This window comes from Scyliorhinus canicula, chromosome 10 (assembly GCF_902713615.1).
Source record: "Scyliorhinus canicula chromosome 10, sScyCan1.1, whole genome shotgun sequence".
Lineage (NCBI taxonomy): Eukaryota > Metazoa > Chordata > Chondrichthyes > Carcharhiniformes > Scyliorhinidae > Scyliorhinus > Scyliorhinus canicula.
The window spans coordinates 140112906-140130647 of NC_052155.1; the positions used below are offsets into that span (position 1 = coordinate 140112906).

Below are 17742 nucleotides of genomic sequence, written 5' to 3' on the forward strand. Positions count from 1 at the left end.
TGATAGGGTCCTTCCCACTTGGCATCCACGGGTTCTTTTTGTACTTTCTTCATGTAAACCAAAACTTTGGGTACGATGTTGTGACCTCCTTTGGCCAGGTCTCCCCAGGCTGCCGATACCTGTAGGGAAGCAGAACTAAAAGCATTCATTAGATTCTGACAATATTCTAGTAAGGCATCACTCATTAAGTGCCGGTCATATTTTCGCAAATCAATTGTTCCTGGCAGGCTCATGTATCTCCCTATTATTATTTCAAACGGACTCAGACCCACAGTTCTGTTAGGAGTTGTCCTCAGAACAGGTGGGAATCAGAACAATAAGCCAGCAAGTGTAGAGACTGGGGATGAGCATGGGGCCAGGGCCAGACTGGCTAAGAAGAAGGGCTGGGGGAGGTTGAACTCAGTGGGCCTGGAGGTCTGGAGTGTATCTGCTTCAACGCAAGGAGTATAACAGGTAAGACAGATGAACTTAGAGCCTTGATTCATGCGTGGAACTTGGATGTGGTTGCGGGACAGGACAGGCAGCTAAATATTCCGGGATAGAGGTGTTTTAGGTGAGGGGGGGGAAGGTAAAAGAGGTGGGGGAGTGGCAATATTGGTTAGAGAACATATGACAGCTGTTCAGAGGGCGGACACCTTGGAAGAATCAAGTAACGAGTCACTGTGGGTAGAACTCAGAAACAGGAAGGGGGCAGTCGCTATGATGGGGGTGTACTACAGGCCTCCCAACAGCCCACGGGAAGTTGAAGAATAAATATGTAAGCAGATTCTCTCTGTGTCTGCGTGGGTTTCCTCCGGGTCCTCCGGTTTCCACCCACAGTCCAAAGATGTGTAGGTTAGGTGGATTGGCCATGATAAATTGCCCTTGGTGTCCAAAACAAAAGGTTAGGTGGAGTTACTGGTTTAGGGTGGAGGTATGGGCTTAAGTAGGGTGCTCTTTCCAAGGGCTGGTGCAGACTCGATGGGCCAAATGGCCTCCTTCTTCACTGTAAATTCTGTGATTCTAGATAGATGTAGAAATAATGTAGAAATGTTGTAGTGGATACTTTAATTTTCCTCATGTTGACTGGAAATCCGTTGGGGTTAGAGGTCTGTATGGTGAGGAATTTGTTAAGTGTGTCCAAGAAGGCTTTTTGGAACAATACGTGGATAGTCCGACTCGAGAGGGGTCTATATTGGACCTAGTACAAGGGAATGAGCCCGGCCAGGTCATCAAAGTTGCAGCAGGAGAACACGTGGCGAACAATGATCACAGTTCTGTAAGCTTTCAGATACTCATGAAAAAGGACGAGTGTTGTCCTCGGGTTAAGGCGCTAAATTGGGTGAAGGCGAACTACAACCAGGTTAGGCAGAATTTGGAGGCTGTTGTTTGGGAGAGGCTGTTTGATTTGGCATGTGGGAGTCTTTTAAGGAGCAGTTGATGGGAGTGCAGAACAGGCATATGCCGGTAAAAAGATTCACCTGAGGAAGGAGCAGTGCTCCGAAAGCTAGTGTTTGAAACAAACCTGTTGGACTTAACCTGGTGTTGCAAGACTTCTCACGGTAAAAAGGACAGGAAAGGCAAAATTCGGGAACCATGGTTGACCAAGGAAATTGAGAATCTTGTCAAAAAGTAAAAAGATGCATAAGTGAGGTAGAGGCAACTAAAAACAAATGTAGCACTTGAGGAATACAAGGAAAGTAGAAAAGAGCTCCAGCAGGGAGTTAGGAGGACAAAAAGGGTCACAAAATGTCCTTGGCAGACAGGATTAAGGAGAATCCCATGGCATTTTATACGTATATTAGGAACAAGAGGGTACCTAGAGAAAGAGTTGGCCCACTCAAGGATAAAAGAGGGAAATTATGTGTAGAACCAGAGGAAGGAGTTGAGGTTCTTAATAAGTATTTTGCATCGGTATTCACAAAGGAAAGGGACATGTTGATTGGTGGTGTCTCAGAGGGATGTGTAAACACTTTAGAACTGGTCATTATTATGAAGGAGGAAGTGTTATATGTCTTAAAAAGCATTAAGGTAGACAAATCCCCAGGGCCAGATGGCATCTATCCCAGATTACTGAGGGAGACAGATGAAATTACTGGGCCTCTAACAGAAATCTTTGTGTCCATGCTGGCCACAGGTGAGATCCCAGAGGATTGGAGGATAGCCAATGTTGTCCCGTTATTTATAAAGGGTAGCAAGGATAATCCCGGGCAATTATAGGCCAGTGAGCTTGACGTCAGTGATAATGAAATTGTTGGAAAAGATTCTCAGAGATAGGATCTATGCACATTTGAAAAATGAACAGTCTTATTAGTGACAGACAGCATGGTTTTGTATGAGGGAGGTCATGTTTCACTAATTTAATTGTATATTTTGAGGAGGTGACAAAAATGATTGACGAGGAAGGGCTGTGGATATTGTCTACGTGAACTTTAGTAAAGTATTTGATAAGGTCCCTAATGGCAGGCTGGTCCAAAAGATTAAACCACACAGGGTCAGGGATGAACTAGCTGGATGGATCCAGAACTGGCTTGGCCATAGAAGACAGAGGGTAGCAGTGGAAGGGTGTTTTTCCGAATGGAGGTCTGTAACTAGTGGGGTTCCGCAAGGATCAGGAATCTTGTTAAAAAGAAAAAAGATGCATATGTGAGATCTAGGCAACAAAAAACAGATGTAGCACTTGAGGAATACAAGGAAAGTAGAAAAGAGCTCAAGCAGGGAGTTAGAAGGGCAAAAAGGGGTCACAAAATGTCCTTGGCAAAACAGGATTAAGGGGAATCTCTCGGCACTTTATACACATATTAGGAACAAGAGGGTAGCTCGAGAAAGATTTGGTCCACTCAAGGACAAAAGAGGGAAATTAAGGACACACCGACATTCTCGTGGTGGTTCACAAGTTCTCAAGCTGGGTGGAAGTCCCGATGGGACCTCTGCTCTTTACATTATATATAAATGACTTGGAAGAAAACATAACGGGTCTGATTAGCATGTTTGCGGATGATGCTAAGATTGCAGGAGTTAAGATTGTTAGAAAATACAGGTAAATACAAATATTGGTCGGCTGCAAAATTGGGCAGAGAAATGGCAGATGGAATTTAACCCGGACAAATGCGAGGTGATGCATTTTGATAGATCCAATTCAGGTGGGAGCTATAAAATAAATGGCAGAACCATCAGGAGCGTAGGGACACGGAGAGATCTGGGAGTGCAGGTCCACAGAGCCTTAAAAGTGGCAGCACAGGTGGAAATGGTGATAAAGAAAGCATACGGCATGCTTGCCTTCATAGGATGATAAAAGCTCGAAAATCATGTTACAGTTACATAGAATGTGGTTAGGCCACATTTGGAATACTGTGTCCAATTCTGGTCACTGCACTAACGTGGAGGCTTTGGAGAGAGTACAGAAAAGTTTTCCAGGATGTTGCCTGGTATGGAGGGTATTAGCTATGAGGAAGATTGAATGAACTAGGATTGTTCTCCCCAAAGAGACGAAGGTTGAGGGGTGACATGATAGAAGTTTATAAAATTATGAGGTGTATAGATAGGGTGAACAGTTGGAGGCTTTTACCCAGGGCAGAAATGACAATTACTAGAGGGCACAAGTTCAACGTGAGGGGGGATATGTTCAGTGGAGATGTGCGGGGGGGAAGATTTTTACACAACAGTGGTGGCCTGGAATGCACTGCCAAGTGAGGTAGTTGAGGCAGATACGTTTGCGACCTTCAAGATTGATCTGGATAGGCACATGAACAGATGGGGTATAAAAGGATATAGGCGGTTGGTCTAGATAGGACATGTGATTGGCGCAGGATTGGAGGGCCATAAGGCCTGTTCCTGTGCTCTTTGCTCTTTGTTCATAGTGCACAAGCCTATTGACAATGCCTGGGGCCAAGGCATTCATTCCTTTTTCTAAAAATTTTTTTTTAGAGTACCCAATTATTTTTTTGCCCAATTAAGGGGCAATTTAGCATGGCCAATCCACCTAACCTGCGCATCTTTGAGGTGTGGGAGTGAAACCCACGCAGACATGATGTGAATGTGCAAACTCCATACGGACAGTGACCCAGGGCCGTGAATCGAACCCGGGTCCTCTGCGCCGCAGTCCCAGTGCTAACCACTGCGCCACATGCCACCCTCGAGGCATTCATTCCTGATGGTGTTTGGTAAGTCGCTGTTTCAGAGTACTGTTCATTCTTTCCAATTGCCCTGAAGATTGTGGGTAATAAGGACAATGTAAGTCCCAGGTGATGTTTAGTAGTCTGCAGACGTCTTTGCAGACAGCATCTGTAAAGTGAGTTCCTTGGTCAGAGTCAATGCTGGTCGGGACTCCCCATCGGGGAATGTAGTCCTTACATAGGATCTTGGCCATGTGATTGGCTGTGGCCCTTTTAGTTGGAACGGCTTCCACCCACCTTGAGAACTTGTTAACCACCACGTGAATGTCGGTGTGTGCTTGAGATGGAGGAAGGGAGATATAGTCAACCTACAAATGCTGGAATGGTCCCGCTGGAGCAGGGGACCTCAGTTGGGGCATAACTGATAGGCCCAGGATTGTTCTTCTGGCAAATCACACAACACTCTGCTATCAACTCGGCGGGTTTCTTAAATCCCTCGACCCCAGCAGCTTTTCTGGCACCGTGTCAGACCTGTTGGGCTAAATAGGGTATCAGTGCTTGTGGTGTGACTGGCTTGTTGGTGTCTCTTTGTCTCCAGATGCCTTCATCATCGAGCTCGATTCCTGCTTCAATCCGTGTCCACTTTTCCTCTCGAGCGTACTCGCCTTGCATTATCTGTTGGTCTTGAGTTAGACTGATGGCTCCAAGTCTGCAAACTTGTGCTGGTTCCTCTGGAGGAGTGCATTATGATGGAACCTCTTTGGCTGCCTTGTATGCTGAGGCATTTCCTTGTGCTTCTGTGGTATTTTCCTTCGTATGGGTCCTACACTTCAAAATGGACACTTCACGTGGCAGTTGTATGTCCTCTAGTAAGTCTCGTACCTCCTTCCAATTTTGGATAGGTGTACCTGTGGCACTGAGAAATCCTCTTCTTCACCATAACTTTGGGGCCTCACGGTAGCATGGTGGTTAGCATCAATGCTTCACAGCTCCAGTGGTCCCAGGTTCGATTCCCGGCTGGGTCACTGTCTGTGTGGAGTCTGCACGTCCTCCCCGTGTGTGCGTGGGTTTCCTCCGGGTGCTCCGGTTTCCTCCCACAGTCCAAAGATGTGCGGGTTAGGTGGATTGGCCATGCTAAATTGCCCGTAGTGTAAGGTTAATGGGGGGATTGTTGGGTTACGGGTATACGGGTTACGTGGGTTTAAGTAGGGTGATCATTGCTCGGCACAACATCGAGGGCCGAAGGGCCTGTTCTGTGCTGTACTGTTCTATGTTCTATAACTGGCCAAAGTTGTGAGCAACTCCAAAGCTATACTTTGAATCTGTATCGATATTAGGCATCTGTCCTCCGCCAGGGCCCGTAACTCAGCCTGTTGGGCTGACGTCCCTGAGGGCAGACAACCCTTTGCCACAATCTCGTGTAGGCTTGTGTCTGCTCATGCTGCTTTTCGGATGCCATTGTCAACAAAGAAGGAGCCACCAGTAAATGGGATTAGGTCTGGGTCGTGCAATGGTTCTTAATAAGAAGGTTAAGGGCAACACATAGAATTACATAGAATTTACAGTGCAGAAGGAGGCCATTCGGCCCATCGAGTCTGCACCGGCTCTTGAAAGAGCACCCTACCCCCTACCCAAGGTCAACACCTCCACCCTACCCCATAACTCAGTAACCCCACCCAATACTAAGGGCAATTTTGGACACTAAGGGCAATTTATCATGGCCAATCCACCTAACCCGCACATCTTTGGACTGTGGGAAGAAATCGGAGCACCCGGAGGAAACCCACGCACACACGGGGAGGATGTGCAGACTCCGCACAGACAGTGACCCAAGGCGGAATCGAACCTGGGACCCTGGAGCTGTGAAGCGATTGTGCTATCCACAATGCTACCGTGCTGCTATAATGGGCTTCGCAACGCGGGAAGCGCGAATTGCGAAGGGGCAGAGAACCGCATGAAATGGGAAAATATCGGTTTTGCACCCAGTGTCTATTCTGATGCCATGCTCCGTTCCCTCGCTTGTTGCAAAGTCGATGTTTGCACCCCACGCCAGCGGATCCATGCCGTCATTTGTGTGGCTTTTAATATCATTAATGGCTTGAACACTTAATGCTATACCCCCCACCCCTCCCCCTGCGATACTCTACCAGGCGCGAATTAGTGCATGAAGTAGCATGTAGTGCTACTTACAGGCTCCAGTCTGCTCACAATGCTGAGAACTGCCAGTGCCCATTGAATACTCCGAGAGCCTCTGGTCATCTGGAAGCCCTTCCAGGCTGCCCCTGTGAACACCCTCAAACCCCAGCTGTTTCATCAAGGGAATGGGCATGGCCAAGCTCAATCAGGAACCCACCAAGTGTTGGCACTCCTAAGAAGTGCTGTCCCACTACAGACGGAAGCAGGGGATCAGCAGAGTTCACCCCAACTAAAGGACACCTGTACCGTGGCCCTTGGAACCCTCCCTGGTTCACTTAAAACAGCTCCAGCTGTCAGGCCTATTGCTGCTAATTCCGGCCCCAGCGGTTACACCGCCCGCTGTGCCGAGAATTGCTCTCAATTCGCTCCAGCAGAGTACTGGCCCATTTGCATGTCCCAACTCCCTTATCGAATAGCGACCCCAACAGAAGTGGGAATCACACGCTATTCAGTCCCAGTGGAACCATTTAGTCTCCCAAACTGAGAATTCTGGCCCTTGGACCTGCTCCACCCCCTACCTCCACTGGGCCACCTGTCACTTGTTCTTAAATTTTGCGGCATCTTTGTTGCAATCTCTCCCAGCTACTGGGATTCCAGTGGCTGGGATTCTCCGTTTGGGAGAAGTGCTTCCGCTGGGACTGAATTGCGTGCATTTCACGCACCCATTGGGTATGCTATTCGGAAAGCGAGTCAGGACATGCAAATAGGCCAGCACGCTGCCCATGTGACTCGAGCGCAATTCACATTCTCACTGGCGTCTGATTTGCTGCGGCCAGAATTAGTGCTGGAGAGCAGGACAAGCTGGAGCTGCATTTCAGCACTCTGCTCCCCACACACTCTCATTCCAGCCAAGACGATGACTGCACGGGGACCTGCATCACGCTTCATGGAGAGAATGCTGGACGCGGTGGAGGAGAGAAAGGTCACCTTCTTCCCCAGGGTGGGGTGCTGACTAAAACCGCTTGGGCAGAAGATGCGGAGGTGGTCAGTGCTGCCAGCCTGACCAGGAAGACTGGAACCCAGCGCAGAAAAAAGATGAATGACTTCCTCACGGCAGCTTGGGAGAGTCACCACCTATGCCCCTAATATCACTACCATCCCTCACTCCTCACAGCAACCCCCATTCTGCTCGGGGCCAGTCAACACCCATTTGCCTGCATCTCCCTTACATTCTACCCTCCATCAAACCCCTACACCTGTATTGTCCTCTTTGGCCAGGTGTCCTGCACACACATCCCTGCGCCTCACCATACCCTTAGAATCCCTACAGGACATAATGTTCCCTAGGACAAGGCGGCCCACAACAGGCGACAGCACCAGAAGACTGCAGGCATCATCCCTGACCTGTGTGTGCAGACCCCCACCGAATAGAGGGTAATGGAGCTAGCGGGCGAGGCTGAGGATAGGACAGTGTCTGAAACATAGGTCGGCTTGTGGTGACCAAGTGGGAGCCCAATCCAAAGCTGATGTCCCCCTGAGTCACCCCTCTCCCACAGACCTGTGCTCCAAGATCTCACCATGTCTCTTGTCTTTTGTCTTGCGGGATCACCACCTGATGAGGCCATCCGGGGTCGCTGGTCCCCAGCCACATCCCCAGCACACCACAGAGTACTAGTCCAGGGAAGACACCAACTTCTCGGCACTGCTGTCACCTGCACCCTCCACCATCGCAGAGACATTTTTGTGAAGTGGCCCCTGGGTCACTTTCAATGCGTGATGCCCAGGGCAACACTGAAGGGTCCACAGTGAAAGGCCCGAGGCATGAAATGATGTCCAAGGCTAGACGAACACTATGCGGTTGACAGCTGAGGCGCAGGACAGAGGAACCCTGTCAGAGGCAGACATGTCCTGGGCTCACGTGGACATTACTGCAGCGCTCCAGAGTTTGGCCCAGTCATAAAGGGTCATGGCTGAGGGCATCGAGAGCATTGGGAGCTGACTGACCTTGGAGTCTTAGAGGACATGTCACAGTCTCAGAGGGACATGTCACAGTCTCAGAGGGACATGTCACAGTCTCAGAGAGACATGTCACAGTCTCAGAGGGACATGTCACAGTCTCAGAGGGACATGTCACAGTCTCAGAGGGACATGTCACAGTCTCAGAGGGACATGGCACAGTCTCAGAGGGACATGTCACAGTCTCCGAGGGACATGTCACAGTCTCAGAGGGACATGGCACAGTCTCCGAGAGACATGTCACAGTCTCAGAGGGACATGTCACAGTCTCAGAGAGACATGTCACAGTCTCAGAGGGACATGGCACAGTCTCCGAGGGACATGTCACAGTCTCAGAGGGACATGTCACAGTCTCAGAGGGACATGTCACAGTCTGAGAGAGACATGTCACAGTCTCAGAGGGACATGTCACAGTCTCAGAGGGACATGTCACAGTCTGAGAGAGACATGGCACAGTCTCCGAGGGACATGTCACAGTCTCCGAGGGACATGTCACAGTCTCAGAGGGACATGTCACAGTCTCAGAGAGACATGTCACAGTCTCAGAGAGACATGTCACAGTCTCAGAGGGACATGTCACAGTCTCAGAGAGACATGTCACAGTCTGAGAGAGACATGGCACAGTCTCAGAGGGACATGTCACAGTCTCAGAGAGACATGTCACAGTCTCAGAGAGACATGTCACAGTCTCAGAGGGACATGTCACAGTCTCCGAGGGACATGTCACAGTCTCAGAGGGACATGTCACAGTCTCAGAGGGACATGTCACAGTCTCAGACGGACATGTCACAGTCTCCGAGGGACATGTCACAGTCTCAGAGGGACATGTCACAGTCTCAGAGGGACATGTCACAGTCTCAGAGAGACATGTCACAGTCTCAGAGGGACATGTCAGTCTCAGAGAGACATGTCACAGTCTGAGAGAGACATGGCACAGTCTCCGAGGGACATGTCACAGTCTCCGAGGGACATGTCACAGTCTCAGAGGGACATGTCACAGTCTCAGAGAGACATGTCACAGTCTCAGAGAGACATGTCACAGTCTCAGAGGGACATGTCACAGTCTCAGAGAGACATGTCACAGTCTGAGAGAGACATGGCACAGTCTCAGAGGGACATGTCACAGTCTCAGAGAGACATGTCACAGTCTCAGAGGGACATGTCACAGTCTCAGAGAGACATGTCACAGTCTCAGAGGGACATGTCACAGTCTCCGAGGGACATGTCACAGTCTCAGAGAGACATGTCACAGTCTCAGAGGGACATGTCACAGTCTCAGAGGGACATGTCACAGTCTCAGAGAGACATGTCACAGTCTCAGAGGGACATGTCACAGTCTCAGAGAGACATGTCACAGTCTCAGAGGGACATGTCACAGTCTCAGAGGGACATGTCACAGTCTCAGAGGGACATGTCACAGTCTCAGAGGGACATGTCACAGTCTCAGACGGACATGTCACAGTCTCCGAGGGACATGTCACAGTCTCAGAGGGACATGTCACAGTCTCAGAGGGACATGTCACAGTCTCAGAGGGACATGTCACAGTCTCAGAGGGACATGTCACAGTCTCAGAGAGACATGTCACAGTCTCCGAGGGACATGTCACAGTCTCAGAGGGACATGTCACAGTCTGAGAGAGACATGTCACAGTCTCAGAGGGACATGGCACAGTCTCAGAGGGACATGTCACAGTCTCAGAGGGACATGTCACAGTCTCAGAGGGACATGTCACAGTCTCAGAGGGACATGTCACAGTCTCCGAGGGACATGTCACAGTCTCAGAGGGACATGTCACAGTCTGAGAGAGACATGGCACAGTCTCCGAGGGACATGTCACAGTCTCAGAGGGACATGTCACAGTCTCAGAGAGACATGTCAGTCTCAGAGGGACATGTCACAGTCTGAGAGAGACATGTCACAGTCTCCGAGGGACATGTCACAGTCTCCGAGGGACATGTCACAGTCTCCGTGGGACATGTCACAGTCTCAGAGAGACATGTCACAGTCTCAGAGGGACATGTCACAGTCTCCGAGGGACATGTCACAGTCTGAGAGACATGTCAGTCTCAGAGAGACATGTCAGTCTCAGAGGGACATGTCACAGTCTCAGAGGGACATGTCACAGTCTCAGAGGGACATGTCAGTCTCAGAGGGACATGTCACAGTCTCAGAGAGACATGTCACAGTCTCAGAGAGACATGTCAGTCTCAGAGAGACATGTCAGTCTCAGAGGGACATGTCACAGTCTCAGAGGGACATGTCACAGTCTCAGAGGGACATGTCACAGTCTCCGAGAGACATGTCACAGTCTCCGAGAGACATGTCACAGTCTCAGAGAGACATGTCAGTCTCAGAGAGACATGTCACAGTCTCAGAGGGACATGTCACAGTCTCAGAGGGACATGTCACAGTCTCAGAGGAACATGTCACAGTCCCGAGGGACATGTCACAGTCTCAGAGGGACATGTCACAGTCTCAGAGGAACATGTCACAGTCCCGAGGGACATGTCACAGTCTCAGAGGGACATGTCACAGTCTCAGAGGGACATGTCACAGTCTCAGAGGGACATGTCACAGTCTCAGAGGGACATGTCACAGTCTCAGAGGGACATGTCACAGTCTGAGAGAGACATGGCACAGTCTCCGAGGGACATGTCACAGTCTCAGAGGGACATGTCACAGTCTCAGAGGGACATGTCACAGTCCCGAGGGACATGTCACAGTCTCAGAGGAACATGTCACAGTCTCAGAGGGACATGTCACAGTCTCAGAGAGACATGTCAGTCTCAGAGGGACATGTCACAGTCTCAGAGGGACATGTCACAGTCTCAGAGGGACATGTCACAGTCTCCGAGGGACATGTCACAGTCTCCGAGGGACATGTCACAGTCTCCGAGGGACATGTCACAGTCTCCGAGAGACATGTCACAGTCTCAGAGGGACATGTCACAGTCTCCGAGGGACATGGCACAGTCTCAGAGGGACATGTCACAGTCTCCGAGAGACATGTCACAGTCTCCGAGGGACATGTCACAGTGTCCGAGAGACATGTCACAGTCTCAGAGGGACATGTCACAGTCTCAGAGAGACATGATTGAGGCAACAAGGGATGTGACAGAGACAATGAAGAACATGTCTCACTCACTGAGGGATGTGCCCCGTCTCCGTGCTCCATGGTTGAGAGCATCGAGACCATGGCTCAGATGAGGATGGGCCTGCAGGACTGTTTGCGTCATGTGACAGTGGACCTCTGGCGTTCACTTCGGCCTCACTTTTGTCCCATGGAGTAGTCCGTGGGCCATTCAGCAACCCGAGGGAAAAGGAAGTGAAGGAGCCCGTGCTGGTGCCCCCCGCAGGGGAGCTGCTGGAAGAGCTCAGTGTTTCTGAACCTCCCGTCAACTGACATTGGCGCACGTGATGGGCAGCGGGCAGAACAGGGTGGAATGTCACCACCTGCGACATCTGAGAATTGGCCAGCCCACCCAGGTCCAAGCCCCCCCAGCGAACACCCACCAAAGGGATCACAGGTCAGAGGGTGAGACACTCAGTAGGCTGCGTCCACTTCCAATGTGCTGTGTGGAGTAACACCTAGAAGGAGCAGTAGGCCACGTAAAATTAGAAAGTTAGAGAACACTTAAGTTGGTATGGGTGTAGCACATAGGTGATAGCTAGGGGTCAAGGCACAGCAATGTATATAGTCACCAGTAAACACAATTGTACCAACAGTTTGACCTGCCTCTAACCTCTGTCATGCAGGGGTCACCCAGGCGGGCAGTGGAATATGATGCTAAAGGCAGGAGTCATTTTGTCAGACTATGAGGAGCACCAAAGCTCATCTCACAGCGAGTCTTCATCATCCTCCATCCCGTGGACGAGACCCGCCAGTAGGACCCTCGGAGGGGGGAGGGGGAGCTGTGGTTGCAGGAGGAAATGAAGGGCCAAGGAAAGGGAAGGTGGAGTGAAGGGCTGAGAGACGGGGAAGGTTGAGTGAAAGGAGGAGGAACAAAAAAATATTAAGTGGGGGTTATTGGGATACTGGGACAGGGTAGTAACGAGGCTTCAGTAGGGTGTTCTTTGTAAGGGTTGGTGCAGACTCGATGGGCCAAATGGCCTTCTGCACTATAAATTCATTAGAACATACAGCATACAGTGCAGAAGGAGGCCATTTGGCCCATCGAGTCTTCTATGATTCTATGAACAGGGAAGAGGGACAGGAAAGGTGAAGTGAAGGGAGGAAGGACAGGGAAGGTGGAGTAAAGGGCTGAGGGACAGGGAATGGATGAGTGGTTATGGAGAAGGGGGTTCCATTTGGAAGGGTAAGGATAGCGACAAGGTGGGACAGGGAGGCAGAGCTGCCGGTAAGCCTGGTAATTGGCAAATTGGGAGGTGATGAGGTTGTCCGGTGTGTGGTGGCCCTGGAGCACACACTGGGCCACCTCCCTGCCAGCACAGGTTCCATGCCTGGTTCTTCCTGGACATCCTCCTCATCAGATGAGGCCTGGCATTCTTCCTCCTTTTCAGCATATTGTCGCTCTGCTGCACAATGTTGGATGCAGCAGGCCAGCATGATCGAGACCCTATTGGGGCTATATAGGAGAGCACCACCAGAGCGGTCCAGGCATCGGAGGCTCGCCTTGAGGATGCCATGCACCGCTCAATGATGCTCCTGGTTGCTGCATGGGCTTAGTTATAATGGGTCTCCACTCTGTCTAGGGCCTCCAGCCAGGAATCATTTGCCATTACCTCAGTGGGTAAACCCTGTCGCCTACGAGCCAACTCCTCACCTGAGGGAGCACATTGAAGGGTCCAGGAACCTCAGCGTGTGCCACAATGCAAGTGTCATGCTTGATGTCTGGGTAGTGGGCACAGATGTGCATTCAAATGTGACACCCCTTCCTATTCATGAAGGGCACCAGTGTTCATCAGGGGTACAGGCAATTAACCCCTGGACCTGGGGCATACCAGCAATGGCAGTGAATCCTGCTGCCCAGGTATCCTGGTGAGCCTGGTACAGACTGAAGTTATATAGTCCACGGCTTGGGTCAGAGGACATCCGTCACATCGCGGATCCATCTTTGTCCCAGGTGACCATAGGCTGCTTTCCCCTTTGAGGGGGAGAGCTGACTTGTGATGATTTAACCTGAGGATCACCCCACCACAGACGAGGGCAAGGTTGAGAAGGCAGGGCCTTCATGAATAATCTCAGCTCATACAGGAATTGAACCCGTGCTATTGGCCTTGTCCTGCATCAAAACCAGCTGTGCAGTCAAGTGAGCTAAGGCATAAAAGTTCAGGGAGACCTTGATGGCCACCGGGTGCGAGTGTCCTCCTCCAAATCTCTGTGGTGCCAGGACTACCATCTGGCACAGCTGGCGCAGAGTCTCCGTAGTTAGCCAGTGGCGGCACATGCAGTCCGACAGCTCCTTGAAGGATCGGCACTGACAGTATATACATATATACATGGGGCAGCACGGTAGCATGGTGGTTAGCATAAATGCTTCACAGCTCCAGGGTCCCAGGTTCGATTCCCGGCTGGGTCACTGTCTGTGTGGAGTCTGCACGTCCTCCCCGTGTGTGCGTGGGTTTCCTCCGGGTGCTCCGGTTTCCTCCCACAGTCCAAAGATGTGCGGGTTAGGTGGATTGGCCATGCTAAATTGCCCGTAGTGTCTTAATAGTAAGGTTAAGGGGGGGGGAGTTGTTGGGTTACGGGTATAGGGTGGATACATGGGTTTGAGTAGGGTGATCATTGCTCGGCACAACATCGAGGGCCGAAGGGCCTGTTCTGTGCTGTACTGTTCTATGTTTTATGTTCTATACACTGATGCGGTGCCTCCTTCGTACCTCCTCCTCAGCCTTTTGACGGCCGGCAATCGAGCCTCGCTGGCTGGCCCCTGCTCTTCTGGGGCAGGCTCCTCTTGTGCAGTGTCCTCTTTGAGTTGGACCTGCTCTTCCAACCTCCATGCATCGGCGATGACAGCTGCAGCCAGGTAGATAGCAAGTATAGCTGGCTGTACTCCAAAATTCATTCTCTGCAGGGGGTCAAAGAGAAGACGTGTTAGCAAGATGAGTATTCCTCTGACCACCCAAAACGACGAGGTTGCATGGTCACCCTGAATTCTACTGCTGCACCACCCTCAACATGTCCCCCACCCCACCCCAAAATGTTGCCATCCGCACTGCATCCCTGTCCCCAGTGGTGAGTGGCACATGGCCTGTGACTTGGCAGCCTCTATCCTTACCATCCATCCCTGTCAAATGGGGTACCGGTGGCTGCCGCAACCCATGTAAGCGATATGCTCTGTGGCCCCTGTCTTGATTGCTGCAATGGGGTCTACTGTGGGTTTCTTCATTGGGTGGGCTGTGTATTCCTCACAGCTTGGTGGCAACTGGTTTTGCAGTGGAGAAGGTCACCATATGCCACCAATTGCCTCCATGCTTAAGAGGTGTGTGTGTGCCTGGATCTTAGCTGTAGTGTGAAGTAGTGTTAGCCTGTCCAGGGACAGATAGATAGGAGCAGGGGTGCGGTGGGCAGACACGGGTTGGAGACAGCTGGTGATCCTCAGAGGTGGGCTAGCTGATAATGTCACTGGTGAGGCCTCTGGCCTGAGAGGGGCAGTGCATTGTTCGAGGGTGGGTGCCAATGGCATGTGTATCCTTTGTTTGGAGTGAGCTCTGCTATTCCCCTGCAATGGGCTGCGCTTCTGATGAGTGCACCTAGGAGTACCAGCACCCGGTGTGACACTGATTGCGTTTGGCCACGGCTATCCCGTTGATTGGTCAGGTGGGGTCTGGGAGTTTCCAGAAGGGCGGCCTGGGTGGGCTCTTTGAACATTTACAGGAAACCATGAGTAGTCAGCAGAGTGAACAGCCAGGGGCCTGTACGTAGCACCAGAGGGGTGCCTTTAAAACACATACTGCAGCAACGGTAGTCTGAGCTCGACCACACTGATCCCGAGGGGGACACCCTGAGTCCACGGACTTGGAACCAAGCTGTTCGCTGCGACTCCCCCCGGCCAAGGCAATCAGACCCCAGCAAGCCCCACAATTATGGAGAGTTTTGAAGAGTTTTCTTACATGTTTGCTCCCTCTCAACAGCCATGGCATCCAGGCCCCGCTTGTAAATACTCGCACCAATCCGCGACCAAGTATCTTCCGCCTTAAGAGGGGCGGAGCATCGCAGAAGCGTGGAACATGATGTGTCCAGCCTGCTAATGAGATTTAAATCCATGCAAATTATGGCTTTGTATGGAGCTGCCGGCACGGGGGTGCAAGCTTCGATTTTGGCATCAGGTGTAAACTTTATTTTTTTCAACTTCTCGTGATTCCCCGCCTGATCGTACTTCGCGCTTCCAGCTTCACAAAGCAGAGAATCCAGCCCACCATATAATCCAACATATCTTTCCATCTCATTAGTTCTGTAGAAGGGTCATTCTGAACTCAAAGTTAAATCTGTTTTCTCTCCCTATGGCTGCTGACAGACCTGCTGCATTTTCCCAACTTTCTCTGTTTTTTGTTTCAGATTCCAACATCCACAGTATTTTAATTTTATTTTAGTGTGTGTACTTCTTCAGCTTCTGTCTTATATAATCCTGAAGCTGTCATGTATCTTGAAAATCCTTTTAGCCAGTGTCCCCCATTTTATATGACCTCGATCATTTCAAATTGATTTGGTAATGTTGATTTGTTGTCTGTAGTTGCTTTAAAGTTCAAGTAAGTAAGGTTTTAAAGATGGTGCCACAGTAATCATTTCTTTCAAGAGCCTTCCCGCGCTAATTGTGCTTCGGAGGCTCTCTTATCTTAACTTCATGAATCTGCCTTGATTCCACATTTTTAATATTGTTTGGAGATTATGTTCTCCCGCTGGGGATGAATCAATCAGAGGCGATTCACGATCGCTTGCCATGGAAATTTATGCATGGCGGGATTACGAAGGATTGTCCCGAATCCACTCAAAATGGCGGCCCGATAGCGAAGTACAGTGGCTGGGCCCCCGCGCAACACAATTCCGCCTTGCCCCCCCCCCCCCCCACCATGGGATTTCTGGGTCAACCCCCTACTGTACAAGGATGACCCGACCCTCATGAGAGAGACCCTTGCTGGAAGCTCCTCATAAGAGTGATCCCTGCCTAGAAACCCCCCATTAAAGAGATCCCTGACTGGAAGCTAGAGAGCAGTCCTGTCAGAGACCGTGAAAAAAAATCACTGCTTTAAAAACTCAGCTGTACAATGCACCTGTTGGCTCAGGCAGAGAAAGCAGCACTTATAAATACCTAGAAAGGGAAAGCCGGGTCAGGTGGGTTTAAACCCAGTCAGATCTTTGATCTGCCAGGCTTCCATTCCCATCAGTGTGAAATTGAATTTACGAAACTGTGATTGGCATCTTGCACACACCCAACTGGCTGGACTGTTTAATCTCATTTCCCTTCATGCTTGAGTGGATTTTAAGTAGCCTGCTGTGAAACTAAGAGCAATGTTTATAAACATCTAACTATGATTGACAGCTCGTGGACCACCACAAAGCCAGTTAAATGCTCTCTTTTTCTCTGCAGAAAGCTCTGAATTACTTGCCCAGTGACATTACCACTACACCATTTTCTCCCTATTCAAGACGGACATAGTTATTCAAATCTTCCCTTTCCTCCCTTTAATTTGCAAGATTAACAGCTATCTGCTTCAAAGGGCCCAAAGGACTCTCGACTCTCTTTAATTACAATTAATCTAATTGTAGAACTACTGAAGGAATCTACTACCTTTTTGACTTGATCGGCATTCACAGATATTTTCTTCGTAGTAATCTTAACAAGTGCACAGATATTTAAAAGAAAAGTATTTTTGAGTCCATTAAAAGTAATACTGTAAAATATCTGGCTGACATCTGTTCTCATTGACTCAGTCTGGGAGGGGTGACACGGCGGCGCAGTGGTTAGCACTGCTGTATCATGGCGCCGAGGACCCGGGTTTGATCCCGGCCCTGGTCACTGTCCGAGTTTGCACAACCTCCCCGTGTCTGTGTGGGTCTCACCCCCACAACACAAATATGTGCAGGCGAGGTGGATTGACCACACTAAATTTCCCCTTAATTGGGAAAATAAAAATTGGGTACTCTAAATTTATATTTAAAAAGATTGACTTGGTCTGGGAGCTGGATTTGGACCTGCCCTAGATTAGTTGCAAGAGAGATCTTTCTCGCCGGGTGGCTGCGTTCCTGGCTGCTGCCTTACACCAGTTCGCAGAGTTTGGAAACGTTAAGTATATAACTGCCCATATTAATGTGTCGTCTCCCAGGAAGTGTTGTGGGTATCTGAGAAAATAAAGAGATGACAGGGTTTCTTTTTGCATATTACTGTGTCCATCAAATTTAGGAATGTTTGTTAGCATTATGTGGGGTAAAAGTATTCCATTTTCTCACACTAACATTCCTTATATTCACCAAAATTTGTATTGTTTAAACTGCATATTTTAAAACTATGATTTTACCACTGAATTAAGTTTGCA

General features: G+C 50.0%; 1 protein-coding gene across 5 annotated transcripts in view; it reads left to right on the forward strand.

Moving 5' to 3' along the window:
- deptor (DEP domain containing MTOR-interacting protein) overlaps positions 1-17742 on the forward strand; it is a 123597-nt gene that overhangs the window by 100821 nt on the left and 5034 nt on the right. The gene's annotated exons all lie outside the window — the stretch shown is intronic.